The sequence below is a fragment of the Protopterus annectens genome, chromosome 11.part0, assembly GCF_019279795.1.
Source record: "Protopterus annectens isolate FY-2018-M chromosome 11.part0, PAN1.0, whole genome shotgun sequence".
NCBI classification, from domain to species: domain Eukaryota; kingdom Metazoa; phylum Chordata; order Ceratodontiformes; family Protopteridae; genus Protopterus; species Protopterus annectens.
The window spans coordinates 1,305,743,822-1,305,756,878 of record NC_056745.1 but is presented as its reverse complement, the minus strand read 5'-3'; the positions used below and the strand labels follow the sequence as shown (position 1 = coordinate 1,305,756,878).

At 40.0% G+C, this 13,057-nt stretch overlaps 1 non-coding gene across 1 annotated transcript; it reads left to right on the top strand.

Annotated features, from left to right (window-relative positions):
- Positions 1 to 441: 441 nt before the first annotated feature.
- Positions 442 to 513, top strand: TRNAP-AGG. Its single transcript has one exon. It is a non-coding gene; the product is annotated as a tRNA-Pro (tRNA).
- Positions 514 to 13,057: the final 12,544 nt, after the last annotated feature.

Below are 13,057 nucleotides of genomic sequence, written 5' to 3'. Positions count from 1 at the left end.
TTTTCTCTGCATAGCATACACTCTAAACACTATATAGTGACTGTGCATCAGTTATGCCACTTGTTCACCAGTTTTGTATAGCACTAAACTGCAACTAATGATACAAATAAAACAGACTTATTGTGTTATTGTTACTTCATATTTAAGTTACTTGCACGCATATTCCTTTCCATTTCATTGTTATGACGTTAATTCACTGATATTAATGTAACACAACTTTAATTTTAGCTGCAAGTCTAAGTAGTTGTAAGTTGAGATGTCAATAAAGCATCGACATGCATAAATTGTTGAGAAGATTTTGTTGCAGCTCTATAAGTGCATCACATACCAGGCAGAGTCCAACCTACTCTTTAATCAAAGAAGTCTTTACTTACAGCTGAATCATGGGGCAGGCATAGCCCGATTGTTTCAGAAACAGCACTAGAGGCTCTAGTGATCTGTGGCTCGTTGGTCTAGGGGTATGATTCTCGCTTAGGGTGCGAGAGGTCCCGGGTTCAAATCCCGGACGAGCCCTCTTTTTCTGAAGAATATTTTCCACTGCACAATTTCTGATTTTACACAATCTATATGCATGTGTTTATACATATGCAGTGTATCTTTAAACACACATACCGCATTAAAAAGTACATTTGAACTCTTCTTAGAAATCAACTTCTGTTATCAAAAAACATGGAAGCAGGTTTGTGTAGTCTGAGAGTTAGCACAGCAAGTTAAGACTGTTCTGTTACAGAACTGCTTCCTGTTGTCTGGGCTATGGTGTTTGATTCCTTGTACCAACACGCTTACTGTCTGACTTTAATTCATTTAACACAGTTTTGTTTCATAAGTCACATCTAAAAAAATGGACATTTGTGTTCAACAAGCTTGCCTGGTCGATAAAATACTACACACAAAAAAAAAACTACAAAATGTCTACCATGTGCACTTTCCTGTCTTTTTTGTTAACAGATCTGATTCTGGCTTTAAGTGTCAAAGTGCCACTGACAAATATTGGATGAGTCCTTTTATCCCAATAACTTCTTTTCTGTACTGTTGAGAGACATTTATCTGCGTGTGTTTTGTATGTATAAAAGTTGATCTGTAAACATGCATGCATACAGTGGAAAACACTGTACTTAGTTGTTATGATCCAAGTCCAAACATCAGAAATCAGAAAAGTATAATATTGCAGTAGAAATGTCAAATTGTACATCTTCACTACTGAAATTCCCATCTCCCCAGCTTCTCATAAATAAGACTGAATAAAATGAACATATCTTCTGTCCTTTGCTCATCTGCACCATAACACATATATGAGTGCTGAAATTGGCATGATTTATTCAAATTATTTATTTATTTTTATTTTACATTTGTTAACGGGGGGTCTCTGACTGAGCCGAAAAGGCCCTTTTTCAGCAGAGACCCGGGGAGAAAAGCTCCCCATAGAAAAATTACTGATACATTTAGACATGATCAGTATACACACAAATTACAAAAGACATGTTTTTGCAGTGGTATGCAGCACATCAACCGTTACAGTGGAGAGAACAAACAAAAAAATATTAATTTAAAAATAAAGGTACTTAATAGATTTGTGGTGTACAGCTGAAATTTGGAACATTGGTAGAATACATACATAGTACACAGGTACAGTACATAGATTGTAGATTAGCCAGTGTTTGTGAGAATAGTTTTCAATCTTAATCAAGTACTCTAGGTTTAGTATGTGTACCTTATCCGCTTTCACTAGCCTGGGGAGCAATCACGGCACTGCCAACTTTGCTTGAGATGTTGCCTGATGAGGTCTTTAAAGGAGGCTTTGGATGATGTGTTTTGAATGCTGTTGGGGACAGAGTTCCATTTTTTAGCCACTGAACTACTATATAGTGCATCTCCAAAGCTATTATAGCTGTTGGTGACTTCTAGTAGTAGTTTGCTTGATGATCTAAGAGGCCTTTTGGTTGAGTGATGTACTAGGTTTTTGAAGGCAAGACACTTATTGGGGAGTTAATAGATAGAATGACAGAGGCAGAGCTGATTGTAGGTTAGCAGGTTGGGCAGTTCAAGCCAGTGGAGCTTCTCAAAGCAGTACAGTGATGAGTTCCATATGAGCAATTTGCAGCAAAGTGGGCAATTCTGTTATTGCAGGCTTCCATTTTGCTTAGTTCAGTTTTGTTGAGATTAGTCAGAATGGGAGATGCATAGAGTAGGGTGGATAGAAGTTGGGAGCGAGCAATGGCTGATCTTGTGCTGTTGGTAAGAAATGGTTTGATACGGTAGAGTGACCCCAGTCTGACATGTACGTTTTTAATAGTTAAGTTGAGATGACTATCAAATTGTAGGTGGGAGTCTATGGTTATTCCCAATAGCTTAGCCTGTGCCACTGGAGCGATTGGAGTAGCATTTGTGGAGTAGATAGTGAATTGACTGTTATCAGTGTTTTTGTTAAAACTGGTTATAATCATAAGCCGAGTTTTCTTTGGATTGAGGAGACATTGGGCTTTGGTTAGGTAGTTTTCAACGTCAGAGACTGCTAGTTGAGTTGTTTGCAGGAGAGTGGGAATGTTTTGTGCAGCAAAGATTAAGGTAGTGTCATCTGCATACTGAATGATAGATGCATGCTGTGTGGAGGTCATTTGTGAAGATTGTGAATAGTAGTGGTCCTAAGATAGAACCCTGTGGGACTCCTATAGTTATGGGCAGCTGAGGAGAGATAGAATTTTCCCATTTCACAGCTTGGTACCTGTCAGTTAAGTAGCTTTTGAACCAGGTAAGAGTGGAATTTGATAGGTGATATTGGTTTAGTTTGTTTAGCAGGATTTGGTGCGAGACTGTGTCAAATGCTTTGGACATATCCAAAAAGAGTTGACACCTGCAGCCCTTCATTTTTGAGATGGTTTACTGTGTCTGTGAAGCAGAGGAGGGCTGTAGTGGTACTATGGGCAGGTCTGAAACCATGCTGAGTAGATGACAGGATGTTGCAGTCTAGGAGATAGTTTAGCATCTGGGTATGGATGCATTTTTCTAGGATTTTGGCCAGGGGGGAGAGTAAAGCAATGGGTCTGTAGTTATTAAGTTCAGTGGAGGTCCCACCTTTATGTATGGGTGTAACATAGGATATTTTCCAGAGTTTGGGCACATAGTTTTCAACAATTGATCTGTTTATGAGAGTGGAGATTGGGATAGCAATAGCATCTGCTGTGAGTTTCAAGAAATAGCTGGGGAGTAGATCAGCTGCTGTTGATGAGGTTTTTAGTTTGGAGAGCATGCTTTTGATTGAAGTGGTGGAAACTGTTTTGAGGGTAAAGCTTGTATTAGTGTTATTTGTGTTGGGGGGATAGTGAGGAAGGAACTGTCCTGTGATACTAAGGATAGAATTGAGTTCACAAAGTGGGAGTTGAATTGTGTTTCGATGGGAACTTTAGTGTCAGGGGTGGTTGGTTTGGGGATAGCCTTTTGGGTGGGTTTTAGTAGCTGGTTTACATTTTTCCAAAATTTTTGGGGGTTGTGTTGGTATTTAGTGTGTAATGTCATGTAGTAGGATTTTTTGCCCAGCCTAATGCATTGTTTGCATAGTTGCGCAGTTCATGGTACTTTTTTTGCTTTTTGCTTTGTGTTTCTTTGTTTTTTTTATAGTAAAGCCAGGCAGTGTCTCTGGACTTGAGGATTTGTTTGGTTTCTTTGACTCAGGGGTTTGTAGAGGTTCTAACCTTGATTTTGCGAAATGGAGCGCCAGTGCCTAGATGTTGTAGAAATGTTTTGTTGAAATATGCTACAGCCTAGTCAAGTGGGAGGGTTTTTAGGGGGGTCCAGTCACAGTTACAGAGTAAAGTATTGAGGACCTTAGGAGATAATTTTTTGTGTTTCTAGTGGATATATCATCAGTGGTTTTGCATATGCTTGTTCTAATACATATAAAGTATATTATGTTGTGGTCACTTAAGGTGTCTGGGAGACCACCTGCGTGGGGGTACAATGGTGGGGTTGTTAGTTAGGACCCAGTCAAGGATGGATTCCCTTTTATATTTTTTATCACATCTAGTTGGAATTTGGACTAGCTACTGGTAGCCAAGGAGATTTATTAGATTACTTGGTGGTTCTGATATGCAGGTGAACCAATCTAGGTTGAAATCCCCCAGATTAAGGGTTTCTTGTGAGTATGTGGAAGAACACCAGGATAAGAAGTCTTCAAGGCTAGCAGGTATATTACCAGGTGGAATATAGATCACAATTGTGGTGATGACCTTTTTAGGGTGAAGTTGAAGTTGTGAGATAAGTATGTTCCAATTATTGGGGGGAGGGGTAGGAGTTTAGTAATTGGTGTACAGTTAAGTTGGACTTGTACAGTAAGGCAGTTTCACCCCCTTTATGAAGTGGTCTGCCTTGTCTAATGATATTGTAGCCGGTAGGCAGAACTTCTGAGTTAGCTATGTTTTTATTTAGCCAGGTTTCTGTTAAAGCAACTATGTCTGGGGAGTAGTGTGCTGTTGTGGCCTGGAGTTCAGGTATTTTATTTTTGATACTTCTAATATTAATATTTAGCACTAAAAGATGGTTGGTTTTGCTGCTGTTGTTGATTTGCCCAGGGATGAAGATAGTGGGAGTGTTATGTTCTGACATTTGTGTTGGAGCAGTTTGTGTTGGACAGGATGGATTTGGGCCTGGGTTGGGGTGGATATCCCCACTTATGGTGAGCCTGGTGTTAAAATGGTGATACAGATGTTAGAGTTTGGTGAGGAGTGTGAGAAAGTGTTGTTTTTTTGGAGTAGGAATGAGAGCATATGTGTTTAGTTCTGAATTGGTCCGTTATGTAGTTCTTGAACAATTGTTGGCAGATATTATTATAATGTGTGGCGTCTGTATATGAGAGTGCATAATGTAGTGTTGTGCTACTAAGTTTAGGGTTATTGCTAGAGTGATAACTTGTGGTGTTATAAATAATTATGAGAAGACAGACTAGACTTAGTTGTTTGATAGTCATGGTTATAAAGTTTAAGATGATACTAGGTGGGGGTCTGAATAGGAATTATAGGTTTGCACTATATGTGGATGGGTAAGTAGTGTGGGTGATGTAAAAAATGCCTAATGGGAATGAGAGTGATTGGGAGTATTTTGTGTGGAGCAAGTTGGTGTGGTATAATGTGATCTGACTTGAGCAGCTGTGATTGGTAGAGGTGATGTGAGGGTGAACTGTGGATGTGGCTGTGATTGCTATAAATGTAGAGGTAGTGGGGGCGTGAGAGAATAGGTGGCAGGGCAGGGGAGTGGAGAGAGCTCGAGCGTTAGCGAGGGTGAACGGAGTGGGGCAGAGCCACCAAGACAAGAGTAAAAATTAAGTATTACTTTACAAATCTGAATACTTTAAACAAATTCCTGAGGTCTAATGGCTTACCAGCAAGCAGAATGCAATTGGTGAAGAGCACTTGTGTCCTGGTGGGAGAATAGAAATTTAAAGATGACTCCATGCTCAGCAGGATTCTAATATAGACTTAGTATCGGGGGAAGGAGATAGCACAAGGGTTGTAAACCAGGTGGAATGCAAAGAAACCAGAGAGGCAATCAGTGGAAAACTATCAGTGAAGTCCTCAGAGGGGTAAGTAAGAATTCAAACTACCTGTAAAGTGAAGGAGAGAAGAGACAGCAAACTTTATTAAGGCTGGGAGTGTGTTAGTAACCAGTTTGTGCACAGATTAGAGTAGGGAGATACATTAGCAATGAAGGGGAATGTATAGAGATGCAAATAAACAGGTGGGCCTCCAAGTGATACAAACTAAGACAGAAAGCACTGAGAGGGCTGGTTGATGGTTAATTTAGTCAATTTTGTCACTGCTTCTGAGAGTTCTTTGATTTTGAATATTGCTTACAGGGTGCATTAGAATAGTTAAGAGACCTAGTGTGAGTGATGCAGTGTGCTTGGCTCCAAATGATTTCATTGTGTATGTCAAGGGATGCTTGTATGGTAATACGCCTTTATTAGTTGTGTTGTTATTAATAAATGTCTCTCAAAAGGCACTTCTTATTGAAAATAAGTTATTGGGATAAGAGGAATCATCTAACCCTAGGAGAATATATAAATGTGATGTCAAGTATTTTGCAGTGTTTTAATTAAGGCAGTTGTCATTCCATTACCTTCAAAGTGCCAAACAGATAAAACAGTTTCTGCTGCTACAAAGCCAACCCACAAAGGGTCACTATATATATATATATATATATATATATATATATGTGTGTGTGTGTGTGTGTGTGTGTGTGTGTGTGTGTGTGTGTGTGTGTGTGTATATATATATATATATATATATATATATATATATGTAATATATATATATATATATATATATATATATATATATATATATATATATACACGTATTAAAAAGTTAAGTGATCATTCAGAAAGATGTAAGCATCCAGAGACAGGTATATGCATTCAAAATAATGTAGTGAGTATACAGAAAATGTGATTTATGCTAACAGAACTGTTTTGTATATTTCCATTGTGAAAAGGAATAAATGCTGATATCTAGTGATCATTTAGAGGAAACAGCTTGAAAGCACAAATTCAAAAGTAGTTGTTTAACCTTGGTGAAAACAAAGTGCCCAGGATCCCTTAGGTAGTCTACCATCCAGATACTAACGAGGCCTGACCCAACTTAGCTTGTAAAGTTAAACAGGATCAAGTATATTCAGGGCAGTTTGTACTCTCCAATTAATGTGTTGCAGTTCCTTTTTGGATGGATACAAAAATATAAATTCCAAAAATATTAATTTATCTCAGTAGAAAATAATGTACTTAGGGTAATAATCCATTGTTGTTCCTTTTAAGATAACAAATCATACCAGACTAATTTATTATTTACACCATTCACTAACCTTTTCAGCCCTACAAACTTGATTCCTAAAGTGTGTTTAAATAGTATATTCTCACCACCATGCCTTATTTCAAGTGCTCAGACATTCATAACTTTTAACATCTAAATCAAATAGTATTAGCTTGGATGGGTCTTTATTGCAGTTTATAATGTTAACATCCTGGATATTTTGCTGTTACAAAATGTACAGCAGGAATATACTGCCATATAATTCACCCATTCGCTCCTACACACGATCAATTATTTTATCTGATGTGAAATCTAAATTGTGTGGCATCAAAGAATCACTCAGTCCTACAAATCAGCTGAAATAGCTGCAAGAGGACTGAAAAAACTGAATGCGATTAATCCTGTTCAGACTTTTTAAAAAACTGGCGTTCTTTTCAGCAAATTGCATCGCTGTTTGTTATGTATCTGACAGATTTGTATGACAGGCAAATGGTGAAATTAGAGGCTGATTCTAATAGATTGTTGAATATATTAACTGAAGCTCAAAATAACGACAAATATATGATGGCTATGTCAGCTGTGGGAAAATTAATTATAACAAAGAAAGGTTAAAAAGGATGAAAGATGTGCAGAAGAGTATATAGTTCGAAGAAACTATTTTCTTGGCGTCAGCATAAGATGTCAGATAAGTTTTCTAAGGATATTGATTCTCAAGGGGGAAAGGGCAGTAATAAATAAAAATAAAAAAGGGAAGAAGGGAGAGTGTGGAGCCCTATTTTACTGACTGAAACCTATTGAACAGAGTAGCATTTGAACCACAGAGGGGTGGGCTGGGAGAGACCTAGCGAGGGCATTTGAAGTAGAAGTTTGCTGTGACAAACTGTGTCAAAGGCTTTAGACAAGTCCAGAAATAAGGAAGAGACTAATTTGCTGTTCTCTGTAGCTTTATTGACAGTATCTATATAGGTTAGAAGGGCAGTGCTAATACTATGGGAAGGACGGAAGCCATGTTTTGTAGGGGATAGTTCTTCCTGCAGGATATAGTCTAGCAATTGTTTTTGAATACATTTTTCAAGTATTTTGGTGTGTGAGATAAGATTGCTATATGTCTAAAGTTATTAATGTCTGTTAAATCTCCCCCTTTGTGCAGAGGGATAATGTGTGACTTTTTCCAGAGAGAGGGAATGTGGTATTCCTGGGCTGACGTATTTATAAGGATTGAGACAGGACAGACAATTGTATTAGCTGCTGTTTAAGTACTCTCTTGGAAGGTCATCAGCTAAAGAAGAGCACGGTTTAAGTTTGTTTCAGAGTAGTTTTATATAGGATGTGGGCATGGGTTTGAAGGTGAAAGTGGATGTGGTGATAAGCGGCTATTGGGTAGGGTTCGAATTAGATGTTGAGGAATCCTTGGTTAGAGATGCTATACTATTTATAAAATAAGAGTTGAACTGTATTGCAGTTTTGAGTAGTGAGTTATCAGGAGACGAGCTTGGGCTGAATTTTTGGCTGGGATGTAAGATTTCTTTAATGGATCTCCAACATTTTTTAGGGTCATGCGTAGTATTATTCTGAAGAGTTATTATAGTGTAATATATTTTTGTCTTCATTTATTTGCTTTTCAGCACAATTGTGAAGCATTCTGAAGTTTTCAAGAAATTGAGATGTTTTATATTTTTCCTATTCTTTCCATGCTTTTTCCTCAATCCTACATTAGGTTCATGGGTAGGTACTAGGCTATCTGCCCGAGGGCAGTTATAAGCCTAGCCAGAGTGTGTTGGCTTTCGCTGCCCCATTGAATAATTAACTGATCCTATGTCAAGCAGAGCCAATGAAGTGATCCCAGGGGTGTATTGTCTGTTACCCATCCACTTGTCAATGTTTCTCTTGAAGAGTGTTAGTGAGGGGCTCTGCCTAATGTAGTTTGGAATTTTGTTCCAAAGCATGGGGAGTCTCTATGACAGGAATCTATCCCTCCAGCATGTTCTATTTATTGCTGTGGCGAGGTTTAGCTCACTAGAGCGCGTGGCTCGTAGTGACATGGATTTCTTTAGGTGGAGCATGTCCATCAATTCTGAGTTGGTCATGGCTTTGTAAGTCAGGCAGAGATCACCTCTGAGTAAGCAATATGCCACTGAGTACAGCCAGAGCTTTTTCAGTCAGGCTGCATAGGACATATGTTTGAGGCCAGTAATCTTCTTGGTGAGGTACTTTTTCTGGTCTCTCCAGCTGTTGGAAGTGTCTTGTGAGGTACATCCCAAATGGGGCATTGTACTCTATGATGGGTCTGATATGTGATGAGTAGAGGGGCACTATAACCTCTTTATTTCTAGATGCGAACCCTTTAGTAATTAGATGGGCCACATAGAAGGATTTCCTAATTACTTTGGCAATATGATTGTCAAAAGAGAGATTACTATCTACCTGGGTCCCAGATCTCTTATTACCTCTTCTGTATTAAGGGGGTTGCCACCTATGTGGTAATTCGTGGGTGTTTTGTTTTTCCCAAATGGGATGACTATGCATTTTTTGGCATTTAGCTTGAGGCCATGACTTTGATACCAGGTGTCTGTTTCAATAAGGCCCTTTTGGAGGATGTCCATGTCAGCCAGAGAGTCAATTATGGCTCCCAGTTTGCAGTCATCAGCAAACTTGGTTAGCCATAGTCCTCATGTGTTTGCCTGTACTTCTGAGAAGTATATGCTGAACAGTAGGAGTCCCAGGACTGAGCCTTATGGGACACCACTTGTGACTGGTTTAGAGTCGGACCTGGAGCCCGCTATTCTTACCGTGTGAGTTCTGTCTGTAAGCCAGTTGGCAACCCATCTCATGATGTAGGGGTTTATGTTCAGGCTGGTGAGTTTTTCTGTAATACCCGAGTGGGGAATGTTGTTGAAAGCCTTGGCAAGGTCAAAGTAGGCTGTGTGAACAACCTTTCCCTCGTTTATGTCATTGGTGACTGTCTTCACAGGTTCATAGGTTCATAGGTTGGTACTAGGCTATACATGTTTTTGGGGAGGGGACAACAATTTCTTTTGGCATTGAACTTGAGCCCATGGCTCTGGCACCAAGCATGTTTCTGTGTAAGGCCCTTTTGTAGAGTATCCACAAAGTCAATCAGGTTCAGGAGACAAGATCTGTGTGGGGTCCTCCAGTGAAGGTTCTTGTCCCATGTGTTTATAGTTCCAATTCCATTGTGTTGCGGCCTTGCAGATAAGATCGCCGGTACTGATGGGGACGATCCATTCAGGAACTGATGGGTGTGGTCCACTCCTGGGAGGCTAGCTTGTCTCGCTTGGTAAGGAGGACTGTCTGCCGGAGTGAGGGTATGGACAAACTTATGAGGTGCCAGTGTGATTTGTAGTTCATGTGATTGTAGGTGACACGGTCATCGGGAGCCTGTCATCATGCATGCCCATTCTGTTGTAGTATTTAATGAGTGATCTGTGTGGTTGTGTGGCTGTTATTACTGGAATTTGGCAATCTTCGGTATTAGAGAGGGGCCATGGGGGGGGTGCAATCTGAAGTTGGCACTGAATGTATCTGCCAGGATCCTGGCAACTGGAGTATATTTAATATATTTGGATCAGGATATTTTAAGTGAGTTTGAGATCAGCATAGCTTCTTTACATAGTTGCTTAGATTCTTGACATAGTTTGTGGTTGTCTTTGGATTTCTTTTTAATTTTATTTTCTTTAACCTTTGGAGGGATTTTATGAGGCATCTCTTTTTCTTCTTTTTTTTAGTAAGGGTTTTAAGGGAGTTTTGGATTCCTTTCTCTTTTCTCTTAAAGTTTCTTTCTTCTTGTGTTTGTTTGTTTATATTTTTTTTGACCACAATTTTTTGTTTTTTTTTTTGATGGAGTTTTTTTTTGGGATTTTTGGGATTGGATTCATTCATGAGTGGATGGATGTGCTCAGACAGTGCCTTAGTGTTGATTCAGCAGATTCAACAGTAGTTTCCTGCATGGGTGTCATTTCATTTGTGTCACTCTTGACTTGTAGCACATGAAGTGACTTGAGGAGTTTTTATGGTGGGTTTTTTTTTTTGGTGGGGGTGGGCTGTGGGTATGGATGTTAAGGGTGATTGGCTTATGGCCAGACCTGATTAACGAGGGGGTGACCATAGTGATGGTTCCATTGGTGCGAATGGTTCCTATCAGGGTCTTTAGATGTTGGTGTCTATGGTGGGGACTATGGAGGGCTGATTGGAATTTATGAATCCAGAGAATTTATAATTCAAAGGGACAGTTGGTGTGGAAGGTGTTAGTAGTTTAGTAGTTTTAAAAAGGGTAGTTAAAAGGGTTAGGGTTGGTGGTATGTTTGGTTTTATCTTAATATTTAATATTAGAAAGGTGAGGTGAGAATCTTATGTTGGTGGGGATCTGTAGCAAGCTGCAATTTACAATTTGGATCTTACCAGTGTTTTGTTAGTTTTGCACTTGGAGAAGACACACATTGTGTTGTGTCCAGCCTGGTGGGTGTGGTGTGAATATTGAAATATTGACACTCCACCCACACCTAGTGTTTCGGTCCTGGTTTGGTGGCAAAAGTGTGGTAAGAGTTGTAGCCTGGTATTGCAGGGGGCTCTCTGAGCTCTTGAACCAGGTCTCAGTTACTGCACAGATATCGATGTCTCCATTTTAGGAGTGCCTCGAGAGAGTGCATTTTTGAGTTTTGCTTATATACCTGTTTTGGTGGTGGTTTTGTGTATTGAATGGTGGTTTTGTCCTTAGAAGTTTGCCTAAAAAGAGCAGTATATCAGGGGGCAGAGCCTTAGTGAGTAATGCTGAACAGGGCGCATTGTGGTCTGTGATCTCTGGCAAAGCATTGTGGTCTGTCAATCATGTCATCCCAGGCAGACAGATACTGGATCCCCTTTGAATGAATCATTTTATTAGCCAATTGTTTATAGTTATATATTTATCCTTATATTGTGGTATTGTGGGCATGGCTGACAGGTACTCCATGTCTGGTCACATAGCCACATGATCCCCATCTTCCATGTCTCTCCAGTCGGTCAGTCTTCGTAGGGTCTAGTCCTCATTCACCAATGACAATGTCATATTTGTACATTTGTTGTTGTTGTTGAGTGACTTGAGTGCATATGTGAGTATGATCCTGGCTGGGTTATCAGGCAGCTGACAAGGCATTTTCTCCATATTCAATTTCTGAGAGAGGGTCAGAGTGACATCAGTAGAGTCACCTATGAGTCAAAGTGTTAGGTACATTGCCTTACATTGTCTTGCTGTGTGGTGGGCACACTTGTGGTGTGAACTATGTGACACACAACTATTGTGATTTGTTTTGTTTTTGGTGTTCAGCTTCAGAGGTCTTTGTTGCTTGGGCAGGTTACAGTTAAGGTCAACCACGTTTAGTAGGCATGATCTGCCCTTAACAAAGCCGAACTGGGTCGGGTCAAGTGTTTGGAGGTTCCCAATGTCTTTGTTAATGACTTCCATGATGATGTGCTCCATAGCCTTGCAGACCAGGCTAGTCAGTCTTATGGGGCGATAGTTACCAGGGTCAGTTGTGGCCCCTCCTTTGAGGAGTGGAATAACCGTTGCTGCGTGCCATTCTATCAGCACGTAGCCTGTGGAGAGGCTGAAGTTGAGCAGCGTGTTTATGTGGGGGGGGTTAGTTTGTTCTGTAGTTCATGCAAGACGCAGCCTGGGAAACCATCTGGCCCCATTGACGCTGTGTTTTTAGCTTTTGAAAGGGCTATTTTCACCTGTGCATCTGTGATTTCCAGAACACTACACTTTTCCGGTATTGTTGTGGGGTTTTTTGGGGGTGAGAGGGGTGGTGAAGTTTGCACTGAATCTATCTGCCAGGATGTTGGCAATATCAGTAGGTTCAGTATATATTGTGCTATTTTGCACTAGTCCAGTCTATATCTGTGAGTTGCCACTTAGATTCTTAACATAGCTAAAGAAGGTTTTGTGGTTATCTTTTGAATCATTGGCTATTTTTCTTTCGAAGTTAGCCTTGGATGATTTTATGAGGGACCTTCCTTTCTTACTGATACTGATCAGGGATGTCTTTCCTTCTTGGAATTTGCTTTTTTTCTGAACTAGTTTCCTCCTTCTATTGTATAGCCTGTTTATGGCAGGGGTCCGCCAGACTGGATTCCTTCTCTTAGAGGAGTGAGTTTTGGTTTTGCTAGGGATGGCATGATCTGTGCATCCTTGTAGGTGCTCATAGAGTGCATTTGTAAAGGTTTCTACATCTTGGGCAGCGTTATCCTTTAGCGTGGGGGCT